Consider the following 17,239-nt stretch of genomic DNA (forward strand, 5'->3'; position numbering starts at 1 on the left):
GAGGAAATGTTGCACATTCACCTAAAATGGAACAGCTGCACCCAGGCTAGGAATACACACGCTTTGAGGGTGTGCTTGATACAGTTAAATAAATCTTGTGCTTAGCAAATGGCTTCTGCGTGCACGGCTCTGTGCGAGGAAGAATATGCGGAGCATTTGAGTTTAGGAAGGTTCATATTATGACAGTCTGCTGGGGAGCGCATGCGACAGTTAAATGGTTTGGGATATAGTTTCTGGGGGAGAGTATGAGGGTTACCAAAGGGTGGTGGCGGGACAAATGGAAAAGAGGACACACATGTGAAGCTTTGCAGAAGTTGCCTGCTTCGGAAGCCAAGCGTTACAGCCTGAGTAACTAGAATAGGTAAGCCGTTCGTGGTCTTACGAAATTCAGGAGAAGCAACCAACTGAATACAATTTCATACAAGCTGAGTTTAATATGTCAACATACGTTTCAGTGGAAGTACGTAAGTGACTGGTTGGTAAAGTGGGTATGGATCATGAGCTTAATTGAAATAGGGTTGATTGTTCGAGAAACATCTGCTTAAAAAACAACCTTAAATCCTAGAAAGTGAAAATCCTTTCACTATAAAGTGAAAGCAATCAAAAACATACATTAAAAATGTAGAAATGCATATATATACATATATATATATATATATATATATATATATATATATATACTATATAGCACATATGTGCTGCTACATATGTGTTCAAATGTGTTGTTTCATTGAATTATCAGTTGAATCCTGTAGTTCGGTTGCTATAAAATGAAAAAGGCAGGAAAAATGCTTTTACTTAGAATCACAAAGGAAAATAAATTAAAAATACACCCCTCCCCCCAGAAAAAGAATGAAAAGGATGAAAATGGGGATGGAGGGTGGTAGAAAGAGCTCTTAAATCTTAAAGACTCTTTCTCTGCTTTAGCTTTAGTCTAGGTACCTATAATTTCTTATCTGGAAGGTTAGAATAGGATTCTAACAGGTTTTCCTATCTTTTAGTTCATCAGTGCTCATTTATCTTGCAGTCTGACATTTAACATTTCAGCTATAATTTTTTGCCCCGCTGCTTAAACACCTACAGTTGCCCCTCCTCTCTTATTACACGTTAAAGTTTCCTCCAGTCTCACACTCACACTGTGGGCTTCAGGCTCACTGTGGGGCACTCAGTATTTTCCAGACATAGCAATGTATGTGCAGATGGGTAAAACTTTTCTAGTGCTACTATTTCTATTCACATTCCTACCTCTTCCCAAATACTCCTAGAAACATCCTATGTAGCTTACAAGTTTCAAGTCAAATGTAATACCCTGAGACCCTGTTCCGATTTCCATGCCCCAAACAAATGTTCAGTCCTGTGTTTCCCAAATAGCTAGCCCAGGCTGACCTTGGATTAACAATTTCAGCCTCATCTCTGTGCTCATGGGAGCCTGTCAGGACTGCTTCCTTTGAGGGTATTGCATAAAACTTAGCAACCAGAAGGATAACTCTGGATTTTTTTGTTTATTTGTTTACTTTTATCAAAAGTATTAAGACACTTGTAAATTTGAAGCCATATCTATGTCAATATCATCAGACTCAATTTAATTGAAACTCGCCTTAAGTGTGCATGAAACCTACCAAAGCCCAACCAGTAATTTTTGCATTCTGTACCACATACACCTGCTGAGACATGAGGAGTGTCATGAACAAAGCAGCTTTAGCAAACATTTGCTACAAATAAACTAGGGTATGCTTCAATGTCTGATTATTGGGGAAAATATTGTAAAGCATGGTCTTTCAATCAGACCTCTCCATTACATATACACAATCAGATTACAAACTTTGTCCATAACGTTATGTTTAAATTTAATAACAACTGTATGGACCTGATTTTATAAAATAATAACAGTGTTTGGTTTGTTCCTTTGGAACATGACTCAATGTGCAGTTTCAGAAACACAAATTGAACTTGTAATTATTACTCAATGAGTGTGATCCTAAAGCCAATTGCCTATCGTTTGATTTCTCTAAACTGATAAAAATGTGCTATGTTTTTTAAACTAAATTTTATTATTAGTTTTAAGTGTACAAAACAACATAATGATTAGACATTTGCACCCCTCACAAAGTGATAACCCCACCAAGTCTACCACCCCTCTGACACCATACATAGCTATTATAATACCATTGACTGTATTCCCTATGTCGTACTTTACATCCCATATATATACACACACACGTATATATGTATTCAACATTCAATATTATTTTATATTAGTTTCAAGTGTACAGCACAGTGTTTAGGCATTTATATAATCTATGAGGTGATCTCCCCAATAAGTCTAGTATCCGTTTGATACCCTATATAGTCCTTAAACATTATTGATTATATTCCCCATACTGTATTTCACATCCCCATGAAATGTGCTATATTAATGAGACACGGCCAAGATAAGAGAAATTCTCTGAGCTTCAAGCCATTAAAATTATGTTTCACTTTTTTGTTCTTTTCAAAACTTATGTGAGATCCAGCATATAGCCTCTCACATCAGAGTCAACATAACTTTACAGGCTCTCCTCCCAAGCAATAGTTTAATGCTCTAGGCAAACATGTATTAAAAATAATTAAACTACTGAAGACAATTTGCAAGTTGCACTTTCCAAGACAATCTTTATTGTTGTTGTTGTTGTTTTTACAAAACTGGGCAACATTAAATAAATTTGATAGCTTGAGGAAATAAACTTTCTAAAAAACAATTAAAATATTGGTGAACATTGAATAAATTTTGTAAGCATTATTTCTTCATTAGAAAAGGTCACATCTTCAGATTTTAATAAAAATTCTACTTCATTTTTTTTCTTGCCAATATTCAAACCCTCCCACACTTTGCTCTGTGCAAAAATGTCAGTCAATCCATGATAATTATTGTTTCTTTCTTGTACAGTGTGTCCACCTCAATTCTTTTGTCATTTTTTATGAAGATAAGCAACTCCAATTATAACCTTGTTACTAAAATGCCCTATTCTACAATGATTCATTTCACCTTATTCTTATTCTCCCTGCTCCATTATGGGTGAAAAAAAAAAATCTCACTTCTCCAAACCTTTTTTTTATCTTTATCTAATTGCAGATAGGTTAATTGTCCTATTCTATTATGCCCTTATTTTTTTTTCTAATTCCTAACCATAGGGATTAGTGGGGCCAACTTACTCTTTACTTTATGTTACCATTTTAAAAGACATTTAAAGTGCCATATATCATATACAGAGGGTGCCAAAAAATGTATACCCATTTTAAGAAAGGAAAAAACTGTATTAAAATTGTAATACAATGAATGACACTAGCATTCATTTGATTAATGCCATCTTTTGAGCGAACGTCATACTACACATTGTGACTGTAATTCAATTCAACTTTGAAAAGTATTCCATAGATAACATCTTTTAAAATGTGTATGCAGGGTGGCCAGATGCATCAGTTGGTTAGAGCGGGAGCTCTGAACAACAAGGTTGCCAGTTTGATTCCCACATGAGCCAGTGAGCTGCTCCCTCCACAACTAGATTGAAGGACAACTACTTGGAAACACACTGTTCCCCAATACTCCCCAATAAAATTCATTAAAAAAAAAAGACCATCTATTTCTAGAAACAAAAAAATGTATGTATTTTTTTGGCACTTCCAGTATATAGTATATAAAATCAGATCAAGTCCGCCCCACTTTTCTGTATCATTCTTTTAGAATTACCATTGCCACTCTTTCCTCACTTATGTTTCTCCTGTTAGCCTGTACATTGCATCAATTTTATCTGTTTTAGCACCCAAGTTCCTTAAGACCTCTCAATGCCTACAGAAGTGCATTTTCATGGCTCATCTGCTGCAAGTAGCCATTACAAGGTATTGCATCTTCCCTGAAATGTCCATCTCAGCATCTCCTCTCTTTCACCACATTAGTTTCAATTTAATACCCCCACTCAGCTGCTCTGTGACCTAATAAGCAAAACTGTAATTAAAGCATTTAGAATCATAGGATAGCAGAGGTTTCTGTGGCAGTAACCCCTTTCCTCTTCTAAATTCTTGGCTCAATTGCTTCAATACTAGTATAACCAATGCTTTCACTTCCTGAAACTTTTCAATCCATCTATGTCCATCCCAAATCAGAATTCCTTCCTAGTAACCACTGCTTAAGCTCCCCTAACAAGCCCACAGAATAATCCTTAGGGAAGATGCAAAACTTTGGGGCACTGGACAATTACAGATTCTTGTTTTCCATTTTCAACTAGCCTTTGTGACTGCCTAGTACTATTTTTATCTATGTCTTATTAATTCCCCAGTGAATTTTCCCTACTTGCCATTCTCTATGTGGAAGTCTTCAGTCTTATGTCCTTCAATCCTTATACCATGTTTCCCTGAAAATAAGACCTAGCCGGACAATCCACTCTAATGCGTCTTTTGGAACAAAAATTAATATATGACCCACCTTATTTTACTATAAGACCGGGTCTTATATAATATGATACGATATGATATGATATGATATGATATGATATGATATGATATGATATGATACCAGGTCTTATATTAATTTTTGCTCCAAAAGATGCATTAAAGCTGATTGTCCAGCTAGGTCTTATTTTAGGGGAAATAGGATAGTTGACATTTAGATTTACTTTTATATATAGGAGACTAATCATTGAAGCAATCAACGCTAAGACTTGGGATACTACAAAATGAAATTAAAGGAGAAAGAACCTGGTAACTTTCCATTCAGAGAGTAAGAGAAATAGTCTAGGCTATCAGCACAAGGTGGAGGTTTAGGAGAGTAAAATAGGTCCACCTTGAGGGACTTGATGAGACTCTGGAAAGCCTTCGCAGTGGAGCTGGAATATAGGCTGGGAACATGGCATAGGAACCAAGGGGAAAAACACTTCAGGACTCAGCTCTAAAGAAAGCAAATGCATTATGAAGCATGGCCTGAGCATTAGATATAGGCCCCAGAAGTAAGAATGATCTTCGTGTCAAATAATGCATTTTGAGAGCAGGAGCCTAGAGCTAAAACAGTCCCAGGATGCAGGGGGTGAACTCGATCCACACAAAGAGTAGAACTAATCTTATTGTGGGAACAAATAGGTTCAATTATAAGAATGAAGAAGTGAAGAGAATGGAGCCAAACAGCATCTTGGCACAGATTTTTTTCCTTCCCCTTTCCCCATTTAATATTGAAGAGTCCATAAAGGATCTCTTGAAATATTTTAATTCTCTCTGCTTAAGAGTTGCGCCTTAAACCAGGACAGACTCACTCTCAGTTATCCATGAATATTGTATTTTAAGGGTCATATTACAAAGAGGAAGACAACAGAAATATATTATGATATTGTCTCTTTATTGACCTAGGATGAATGAGTGATGATCTCAATTTATATTCATTGAACAGCTTTTATCCTGAGAACAGCTGCGGTTTCAAATGAGTTCCTCTTTTTCTTTGTTTGATTTTTTTTTTTAATACTTCACACCATTCACTTGGATTAGAATATTGAAACCACACTACAAAACTAGAGAGTCTTGTTGCAAGGCAATTAATAGCAAAAAAGGATCAAATTATAGGATGTTCCTATGTCTATAGCAAATGAGGCCCCAACTTAACTAATTTTTATTTGCAAAACCCACAATATTCTATTAAGAAAAACACAGGTAACCATTCCACCTTTAAAGTTAAACCATACCTCCTTCTACTTCCTTCTAGAACATTGTTCTTACAGTGCTCTTTTGAGAAGTTTCATGTGGGTTCCTGACATTCTGCCTTCAACTTCCTCCTCACTCTGTCCTTCTAAAAAATTAAATAAATCATTTATTTTAACTTGACTGTACTTCCATGTTAACCCTCTCCTTTCTCTTTTCTGGCAGTTTTTTAGTTAAACATCTGTTATCATTAGAGTGCTCTTGAAGAAATCATACAAAGTCATTTTGATCTCTAACTTTAATATTAAAAAAAGTTGGTCAATGATTCTTAAATGTGTTTTTGTAACAAAGTTCTATAATTCTAAAAATGTATTTTTAAAGAGTTACGAATTTACAAAATTTATAGAACTAAAAGCTATATGAGATAAGTTGGTTAAACTCCCTATTTTACAAAAATAAATATTATTTAGAATAGAGTATGTGCTTGAATAATATTTTTTCTCATTGATTTATACTTTTCTAATTGATAACATCAGTACATACCATATGAATGCATAAATAGCTGCCACTACTGTTATTTTTATGAAAATGAAGTACAGTTCTATAAAACATATGGTATAATAATCCACTAATTTTTTTTTCTTTTACGTGAATGAAATTCAAGCCATATTTTGAGAGCTAAAGAGAAACCCAACCATGTTCCTCAGCTTCTCAGTTAACTGGGCTGACACGAGCCTTTTTGGTCTGGTCCCAGGAATTTCTTCAATGCCTTCAGGAAGAATCTCCTTATGATATATATGCCTCTGAAAGATACTGAAAGGGAAAGAGATGGGAAGGAAAGATTTTTTGATATACCTTATGAGTGTTTTTCACCTTTTTGTGTTCTGAAAAAAAATTTGGTATAAACTTGCATTTTGCCCTCAATTATTTTAGTTATCAAACTAATGTTTCTTTGAATGGAAAATGATAAAAAGAGCCACAGGACGCTTGGACTTTATACAGTTTATTATTTATGTATTATATAGGTTATTGAATGATGTTTGCTCAAGGAGACTGTGCCTATTAAATGAAATAACGTATGTGAAGAAGCTAGAGCATAAGGAAAATCAGTATAAGTCCTTTTATTTTCCTATAAGATTAGAGAAGGGTAGAGGAAGAATCATCATCAGTATTTCTTTTTTTTTCTATTTTCCAACTTGTATGTCGTTACCACATCCTTGTTCCCAAAGTTTTCAAAAATAGTAAGCCCAAGATGAGGCAAGGGCAGGATTTTGCAAAATGTGGTTTCCCAGATCAGCGTCATCAGCATACTTGGGCACTTACAAATGCAAATTCTAGGGTCTCATCCCAGACCCAGTGAATCAGAAACTGGGGTAGGGACAGTTTATAACAAGGCTTCCAGGTGACGCTGATGCAGGGGACATTAAGAACCACCAGCACAGGGACTTTGTCACTTTCTTTTGCAAAAGGGCCTCCTCACCTGGCCTACAGGGTAGGGATTGCATTCTTTACTAATTAGCTTCTACACAGAAATTTACATCAGAAGATTTAACATAATCAACCCCATATGATTCTCTTCACAGACACAAAATATATCCCAGGTCTTCAACACAGAGTTGGGGAAATATTTCTTGGCTTAGCTATTTTGTGCTTGCCAATGGCACTCTAATTTGATAGCAATACTATTTTCCCTGCCTCTTGCTTATGATATAAAGTGTTTGTCCTTTTGGGGAATGTTATGCTCTGCTTCAGTGACTGATCCACGAATTCAATTTTTCATTTATTTTACAGTTTGATTTCTCATTGGGTGAATCTCCCAGTGTCTCTCCTTGTACCACTTAGGAAAAATATAAACATTCAAACAGTGGAACGAGTTATTGAGAGTCATTTTTAGTGACTACTTTGGCAATTTTCAGGAATGCCCTATGAAGGTACTATAATATTTATCATTCTCTGAAAATATGTCTCCAGCATATTTTTGACTCTCACAGGCTAGAAATTTCCTAGTAGATGATATAAAGTGTCATGATATTGTACCAACCAGTTGGACCACCACCAATAATAACTAGCTTACATTCTTTCATTTTCACAGTATACACTGCTTAGAATCAATACCACAAAACTTTTGCAGATAAACAGGTATCACCTTGCAAATGCATCACCACGCATTTACTCTCTGGTTTTAAGAGTGAATCCATAATTATTCACCTAAGTAACTCAATAACTTAAAATTTTTTAGGTAAGCTGTCGAACATTGTATAATATTTCTGCTGTAAAAGACTTGCATTGGATCTATATAATGAGGTCTACCCATTTTTGTAGCTATTATGGCTGTAGATAATACACAGTTGAGTCACTCCAAGATAAAGAATAGTCTTAAGTATCACATAGAAAGCCATTTTCCAATGTCTTAGCTAGGATGTCATAGTATTTTATTGCATCCTTCAAATGCTTGTGCAGACGTTCCTTTCAACCACCTACTTAGGTGGTCTAGATGTCCCTGTTGATGTTACAGCTCATGAAACCAGCATTTGAGCACTTAATTATGTTCCAGGCATTGCTTTTAGATCTGAGGGGATCCTGTGGGATAGCATTCCGTGGGAAAGCTCAGAGAGGTCATGGGTTTGTCATTATACCGGACGTATACTTGGGTGCAAATGGTTTGAAGTATGAAAATGGCATTGCCATCAGGCCGTCTTCTAATGAGGACTTTGCTCCCACACAGCTCCTGGCCTTCAGACAATTCTTCAAGCTCCTGGGCCTCCCCTTCACTCATGTTTGTTCCCCAAGCTCGGGGCTCCTGGCATTCAGGGTTTCCTACTTGACTTTCTATATGCCGTCCTATACGCACTCCCTTTTACCTCTCCACCAGTACACCCTCTGATCTCTCTTTCTTTCACAGTGGCCCTTTTTGGACAATAAGCTGGATCCTGCTTATCCATTCCAACTTGAACCCCACTTATTACGAGCAGCAAAATTGCCTCCTCTACTTCCACTAGAGGGCAGTAAAAGCTCAATCTTTCTAAATAGAATTGTTTGATACCCTGTGGATAGTCACTGGGCTTCCAGGTAGTTTTAATCAGCTGACTTATTCTAGAAAGGGTTCCAAAAAAGTTGAGGAGGGTGTTTAGGAGTAGGGAACAGATGCAATATAAATTCTGCCTCTGCTTGAAGAAATATTTTATTCCTAAGATCTAGACAATGGGCTTCTCCATCTACAATGCCCAGTGTACGAACAAAGGAAGCTGTGGATGACTTGAGGGTACTATCAAAGGCTTCTGGGTAGATTACAGTAGTCTCCCCTTACCCACAGGGGATATGTTCCAAGACCCCCAGTGGATGCCTGAAACCACAGATGGTACCGAACCCTATATTTACTATGTTTTTCCCTATACCTACAATAAAGTTTAAATTATAAATTAGGCATAGTAAGAGATTAATAACAATATCCAATAATAAAAGAGACCAATTATTACAATATACTGTAATCAAAGTTATGTGAATGTAGTCTCTACCTGTCTCAAAATATCTTATTGTACTATACTTACCCTTCTTCTTGTGATGATGTGTTCACTGTACGTAACTGAGACTGCAGAAAGCAAACAGTGGATAAGGGGGGAACCACTGTATAGGAAAACTCCAGGCAGTGTGCTACATTGGCTGAAGCATCTTCTCTGACTATACTGACTTATTAAAAAAAAAAGAAAGAAAAAGAAAAGTAGTACTGTGACACTGTGACAGCACTGGCTGCCTGAGCTGTCGTGTATGTAATAAATGGTCTCTCTCTCTCTCTTTTTTTAAAATTAAAGTTTATTGGGGTGACAACTGTTAGTAAAGTTACATAGATTTCAGGTGTACAATTCTGTAATACATTATCTATATATCTCACATTGTGTGTTCACCAGTCTTGACTATAGATTGGCCAGGAAATAATGAGCTCTGTGTTCTGACTTGAAAGCATGACTCAGGTCTGTCCAATTTTTGCTTCGATAAACTTAAATTTGAAATAATAGACATGTAAAATGTTTTCTAGTTAGCAATGGAAGTTTAAGGTGAAAAACTATGATATAGTTAAAAGGCGCAAAGAAGCCATATGTAAATCGAAGTTATGAGGGGGCATAAAATAATGAGAAAGCTGATGTGGTATAAAGAAGCAGCTACTACCTGAGAGAGCAGAAAATAGGTGATCTCCATAGTGAGCTTTTCATGGCTTTCCACTTGTATTATATGGGTGCCTTTATGTAATAGGATGTGTATTCTCAACCAGTTTTAATTTTAAAAACTCAGCTTCTTTTTGGTGTATTCCAAATAGTCATTTACTCCTTTTTAGACCATTCTCTACCAGGTTTCTCTTGTTCCTAACAGTAGTTGAAGACTTATCTGTGTTCACATCCTGTCAAAGACCGTCCCTCAATGATTACAGTTAAAGCCTTTTGTAGACCACTGTGTTATTACTGGCAATAAGACCACTTTCCAAGCATTTTGCTGATTGCTCTTGTCAAGTGGTGCCTCAATAGAACTCTGAAGACTCTTTTAACCTCTGAGATGAAGGATTTGATTGACTATCCCAAGATGAGCCTACAAAGTGGTGATTCCCACTCTGGGAATCTCTTAGTTCCTTTTTCTCTTTGCTTGTGGCTCCTGGAATGATCTTCTCTTTAAGAATGGCTTACTCTGAGGAGTCCATTAGCAATGTAAGTCTACTCAGATCTTTTAAGAGCTGGCCAAGAGTTACAGACTTTCATTTCACCCATTTATTTCCATAGAAACAGAGAAGAGCTCACTTGTTCCTGTGAGTTTAAGATTAACCCCCCACTACTTTCTTGACTTTGAATACACTAGTTAAACCCAGGATGAATAGTTCCTTTAATATTCTCTTTACTTGTCAGATGTGCCCTTCGAACCACTTTGTCTTCCACTAAGGAGAAATCATAGATAGACAGTACCCAGGTATATGTCATGACTTCTCCATACCCTTTGTCCTAAAGGTCAGGTACATAGAATTCAATCTTCTTCATTTAACATAGGTCCTAAACTAAAATACCATTGTAGTTCACCACTTAGTTCTTTTTTCTTGACCCCTGATTTCATCATGTCTGATTTATATGGTTCTATCCACTGAACACTAGGACAGAGCCATATGTTGTGTATTTGGCTTCTTCTATTTTTTTCCAGATTCACCCTGTATTATCAGTGGTGTGAGATGAAGATTAAGAATAAAACGCTAGAGTGTGCCATGGGGAAAATATGAAAAAGCACATATTGAGATAAAGAATAGCTCACTCAATGCAATATAGAGAGGATGTATTCTAGAAATGTACACTTGAAACCTATATAATTTTATTAAGCAATGTCACCCCAATCAATTTAATAATAAAAAAGAGTTTATTTGATAAGCAAAACCTCAGGCAAGTGGTAAAGTGAAAGGGACCGGTAATTTGAAATAAATTAATTTGAATTTAAAGAAGCAAATATCTTTAGACCATCTGCACATTTGCAGTATAGGATTTTTTTTCTTCAGCAACAGATTATTTGATAAGAATAATACCTGTACCATTTTAATAGCTTTCTAACTGATTTCCCTGCATCCACTTTCTTGTCCCATGATCCACTTGCCACCAATATATTTCATTTTCTACCAAAACACAGAGGAGATCAAGTCAGTTTCCTTTTCAGAAACCTTCAGTGTCTTTCATTGTCAAGAAGGGTCATTATGTGCATACCAAGCCATTGTAAGCATTTTGATTAATCCATCCTCTAGACTTGTGCCCATCAGGTCTCTACAAAATGAAAACCTCACCAACCTCACCATATACTACTAGCGTAAGCTGACGCTTTAGTGACTGCCAGCACCTACTAAGTAGTGATGTCAAAGCCCATGCAAAACTAGCCACAACCTGAGCTACCTGAAGGTCCCCTCATGAAGAAGTTTGCCACGTCTCTTTTTCATGATGAACTTTTGTCTAGAATATTCTTCCGTTTCTTCACGGGTAATTTCTTCTCACTCCTTAATACTTAGATCAGGATGACCCTGCACTGTGTGTGCTTTTTAAATCATCATTATGATATGGCAAAATGATGTGTATCTTTCTCCCAAAGAACCTGAAGTTTCTTATTACTCTTTGTGTCCCCAGCAGACAGAGCTTCACACTCAGCATATAATATGCTTCATTGGAGGAGGTGCATTGGAGAAAGAGAGGAAGACAATGTTCAACTGTCAGCCCTTTCAGGGATTAACTCAGCAGTGGAAAACCACTTTGGCCAAGGTTCCTCATTCAATGAATAGTCAATAAAAGGGCATAAAGGCCTGCCCATCTTGCTTCAACTTGGGACAGTTCTAATCATCCATCTAACTTTACTGCTTCCTGCAAGATTGGTCAAGGCCATTGTTGGGCATACAATGCTTCTTGACTTTTGTCTCAATCATTAGGGTTTAGAGGAATTACCCTCTTCCTTGCCCTCCCTTCCCCAGGTGTTGTCTAATGATCTGCATGAAACACTCCATCTCAGAATCTACTTTCTGAGGAACTCAACCCATAACAGTTGCTACCAGGAGTGCTCCAGGGAAGCAGGAGATACTTAGGAGTTTGGAAACTAGATCATTCACCATGCAGATAGCAATTGAACCCCAATAATGGTATTTGGGGGGCACATATAAAGTCTGGCACAAAGTTGCACTCTAGTTGTTAAAATTTCCACCTGTGTGAACTGGAATGGTGTACTAGCACAGTAATGAAAGGGAATGTAGTAGCATTGTGTCACTAGTTTGAAAAATATGGAGACAATAGTTCATTATAAGGTCAATGGAATTGAATGTCTCTTGCTCAGCTTAACTGACTCTCTGGAAAATGAAAACAACAAGATGAGAATAATTAATCACCAATTGAAATCTAATAAAAAGTCAGAGGGTCTCTTTGGTAGCATACAAAGAAGTTCTCATTCCTGTAGAAGGAGGGCAAAGAACACCGAGGACCAGGCAAGAGACTTAATTAAAAACAAGACTAGTCTTATATTAAGTTTTGCTCCAAAAGGCTCATTAGAGCTGATGGTCCAGCTAGGTCTTATTTTCAGGGACACATGGTAGAATAACCAAGCTAGAAGAATGTTTACACTCCCACATGGGGCAGGTCTGCAATGAAGGTCAGCACCCTCACGGGAGAAGAATGAATCATAATATATGGTTTGGAGATATTTGGGTTGATGCACTGACCAATTATTGAAACCCTAGACTCCCCTAATATCTCTGAGCCTACAGAAATTACCAACTACTTCTTATAAAAACTAGATCCCCTTGAAGACGATGCAGAATCTCTTCCACAGAAGATTTTTGCACACTCCTCTCCTAGCTGTCCCCCCACCTTCCCTCTTAACCACTAAGCCTATTGCTAATGCTAAATAACTGAATAACCCAACAAGAGACCTGATAATGGAGCAAAGAAACTATATTCTAAAGAAGTTTTAAGACCTTGCAGGAGCTATAGCTATTCAACCAATTTGTGTTGAGATGCACATGATTAAAATTCCTTTATAATCTGATGCTACTATAGTGTGGAGTGGACGTTATGCTTGATTCCTCCCAGAAGATCAGTTTAAACAATCCAGTTAGTCCACTACGCTAGCTAGGAGCCAGTCCTTTCACTACCTTCATGATATATTCTCAGTCCAATCACTTCTGATCTTCATTACTCTCACCCTTCTCCTAGCCACACTGTTCTTTTACCTGTACATCTGCTTTAGCTTCTTATCTTGGCATCTGTACTTGTCCTCTACAATCTACTCTGTGTAGGCAGAGTGGTCATTTTCAAAATGTAAATAAGATCACACCGCTCTTCTCTTCAAAACCATCCAATGACTTCCTGATGTTGTCATATTTCAAAATGTCTAGAACAGTGTTTGACAACATTAGATGGGCTCACTAAGTATTTGTTAAATAAGTTAATCAGAAATGGGCCAGTGATCCAACTATAGTTTATGACATGTGAGTTGAAATGCATTAAGTGTCTTTTGAGAAAGGTTCATTATTTCTAAGGTAGACCCACAGGAAAACACAAGACTCTCTCTTTTTCCTCTGGATGCATTTATGTTGAGAATGGAATTGCAGCAGTTATGTTTGAATCAGCCTGAGGAGGAAACACATGGAAAGATTGAATGATAGGGAGAGATGGAAAGACCTGCGTCTTTGATGATACCACTGAGCTATCAATCTGAGCTTTCCCTATGTTGTGAGAGGGAGTAAACGTCTAACTTGTTATGACAGTGTTCTTAAAAATGTAATTGTATTTATGGTTTCTTTTCTCACAGCCCTTCCTACTATGTAATTCCATAGACCTGATTCTTTAGATACATCAAAACTCCAGATGTCCAATTCTCCATCTGTGCTTTTGCTCAGGTATCTCCCCAGTCCCTTGTTTCTACACATGTAAAATTCTACTCAACTCTAACACTTCTTCTTATGTGGTCCAATTCAGAAATGTCCTTCCCTGTCATGTCTTCCTGACACCTCTTTGCTGATTACAATCACACTTTCTGCTATAGTCCCACAATTCATTGTTTATCTTCTAAGAATTGATCAATGCTACACCTATGAAAAAATATATAAAATAGATATGGTTTTTATTTTTTCCTTTGGAAAAATAAAGAATAGTAAGAAAGCATTTTCACAAATATAACTTAGAAGTAAAGCATATAATTTTATCATCTTCAAAATTGTATAGATTATAAAATTGGAGCTGGGAAAAACCTTTTTCTAGAATTCATGAAACAATGCTTTAGATTGAGTTTCTCACTTTTCTTGAGATGATTCTGCTTCACACAAATTGTTGTTCAAGAAGGATTACTGAGTCTAGAAAGGAAAGAGGCAGGTGAGTCATTCTTTCCATCCTTGCACAGAATAAATAAGTCACTGAATTTAACATCTTGATTTTGTTTATTCAAAGCACTGACTTTTTTAGATTTTTTAAAATATCTACATTTGAAAATAAAACCAAATAACCAATTATATTATTAACAAGATATTCACTTCATCTGTTATGCTATTTAAAATAATTTGAAAAACTTCCCAGTTTTATGTTTAATTATTTTATATTTCTTCTATATGTATGTTGTTAATAATGTTTATTAAAACTGAGTATTTTGAACATATTTCTGTGCTCTAAGTTTGTTAAAGTAAGAGGAGACCAATGGTGTGAGAATAAGCATTGGTGAGTCAGAAATCTGAAGGTCAGCCTCCTTCTGTTTTTTAAAATAACTTTAGACAAATGGTTTCACCCTCTGTTTAACTTGTGTTAAACATGGTCATTTCCCTTGTCTTCTTCCAGATGTATTCATTCAATGACTTATTTATTATGAACCTAGAAAAGCACAATGTCAGTCTCTGTAGAAGAAAAAATTTAAATATACAGAGGCTAGCAAAAAAAAAAAAAGTATACACATTTTAAGAAAGGAAAAAACTATTAAAAATTTAATACTCAATATATACCAATAACAAAAGACGAATACAAGTCACATTTGACTTCTGCAATTACAAGAGATGCTCAAAGTGGTTACCATCAGCATCCAGACATTTCTGATTACGTCAAACTACTGCTTGAGCAATGTTGACCAAAGTGTCCACTTGTATACATTTTTTTGGCAGCCCTGGTTTATATAAAAGACACCAGTTACTTCTTTTAAGCATTTTACAATCTAGCTGAATGAATAAATAATGTGATGTAGTCAATACTGTTTCACGAGTAGCACTTACCAAAATAACTATAGAAAACCAGAAAGATCTCTGTCAGGCAGGTAATCGTGAAAGACCTCACAGAGGGGGTATGTTTTGAACTTTGACCTTCATGTTTTTGACGGGATTAAGAGCATGGATTGTAAAGTAAGACTGCTCTGTTCAAACTTCAGGTCATCTGGAATGAATGCTTACTTATCTGTAGACATAACAATACTTATTTTATAGGGCTGATGAAAGATTTAAACAATTTAATACGTGCAAAGTCTTAGAACAGTGTCTTTTATGTTGTATGAACTTAAAAATGTTAACTATCGTTTTAGTAAGTGGTGAGGAATGGTAAGCATCCCAAGCAAGGAAAACCACAGGAGCAGACATCTTCAGGACTCTGTTGACCTCTGTGTTAGTTTCCTAGGGCTGCCATAACTCACCAACACAAATTGGGTGGCTTAAAACAAAAGACATTTATTTTCTCATGCTCTGGAAGCCATAAGTCTGAAATCAAGATGTCAGCCAGGCCACATTCCCTCAGAAAGCTTTAGGGCGAATGCTTCCTTACTTCTTTCAGCCTCTGCTGGCTCCTGGTGTTTTTTGGCTTGGATAACTCCTATCTCTGCCACCATCTTTACATGATCTTCTCTTCCATGTCTTCTCTCCTTCTGTACTCTTATAAGGACAGATGTCAGTAGACTTGAGACCTACCCTATGCTAGGGTGACCTCATCTTGAGGTCCTTAACTTAATTACATCTGCAAAGACTAAGGTCACATTTACATGTTCCAGGTAAACACATCTTTTAGGAGGCCACCCCTCAAGTTAATATACATATTTATAGACATTTCAAAGTACTTAAAGGGGAGTTTTGGAATCGAATTACAAAAATGAAAAAGTGGCTTTAAATACCTAGGCACAAGGTTAGTAATATAGCCTATTGATCTTGGTGAGCCATTGAAAATGTGAGTGACAAGATGAAAACTGTGATTTAGAAAGATTAACCTAGTGGCCGAGACCAGAATTTGCTGAGTAGAGAAGAATTTGGAGCAAAGACTAATCGGGAGATATGTGAGAGAAGCTCCCAGGGAAGTTCAGACTTGGTCCAGCATCATGATGCTGGAAATCAGAAACATACTTTGAGGCAAACATTTAAAGAACTTGAAAAATTGGTTAGAGTGGTTAAGAATACAGAACAAATAAAGGGCTCCTCTCAGATATTTTGCATCAGCTACTCAGAGAATTCTAGTAGCATTTTCAAAAGCAGAATTAGGTCCAAAGAGGGAGCCCTCTTTGGAGGATAAGGTGATTCAATTTGTGTGTGTGTGTGTGTGTGTGTGTGTGTGTGTGTAGGGGAAATAGTGAACTTGTGTTAGGTATTCATGACCACATTCTAGAAAAGAATAAGGACTTGAAACATAGACTTGAGAATCTTTTTTATAATTATGATTCAATGTTCCTGAGAGAGTTTATGTCCAAAAGCTTTAAGACACTCTGTTCAGAGATAGTCCTTTAAATGCCATATATGGTAATGTTGTTATTTGGGAACTTGGCTAGAAGAGGGAAATTATAATTTAACACTTATTCAACCATTCTGCCAAAATCCATTTATATGAGATAAAAGAAATATAATGACTCTTCTTCCTTTCCATCTTTATTAGGAAAATAGCCTAACTTCAATCGGCTTTGTTTTTGAACTGTAATTACTTCAGTGACTGTGGTATCTGGTCATCTCAGCAAAAGCATTCTGCCAACATTTTGGGTCATTTCAATCTATCATCTAGATAAAGGTCAAGCTTGACCAAAAAGTAAAATTGTTTCTTCTGTTCTCTTTGCCAACATACTTGCTTTTTGGTTTTTGCAGATTAAA

At 36.4% G+C, this 17,239-nt stretch overlaps 1 long non-coding RNA gene across 2 annotated transcripts in view; it reads right to left on the reverse strand.

Annotated features, from left to right (window-relative positions):
• Nucleotides 1–2,602: 2,602 nt before the first annotated feature.
• LOC109452884 (uncharacterized) overlaps nt 2,603–17,239 on the reverse strand; it is a 166,695-nt gene continuing 152,058 nt past the window's right edge. Inside the window, exons 4-5 of one of the 2 annotated variants that reach the window (XR_012493886.1) lie at nt 14,445–14,500; nt 2,603–6,471 (exon numbers count right to left, since the gene is read on the reverse strand). This is a non-coding gene — a long non-coding RNA (uncharacterized LOC109452884). The remainder of the gene's footprint in view (nt 6,472–14,444; nt 14,501–17,239) is intronic. The other variant, XR_012493890.1, reaches the window with a different exon arrangement.

This window comes from Rhinolophus sinicus, linkage group LG02 (assembly GCF_036562045.2).
Source record: "Rhinolophus sinicus isolate RSC01 linkage group LG02, ASM3656204v1, whole genome shotgun sequence".
In the NCBI taxonomy this organism is placed as follows: Eukaryota; Metazoa; Chordata; class Mammalia; order Chiroptera; family Rhinolophidae; genus Rhinolophus; species Rhinolophus sinicus.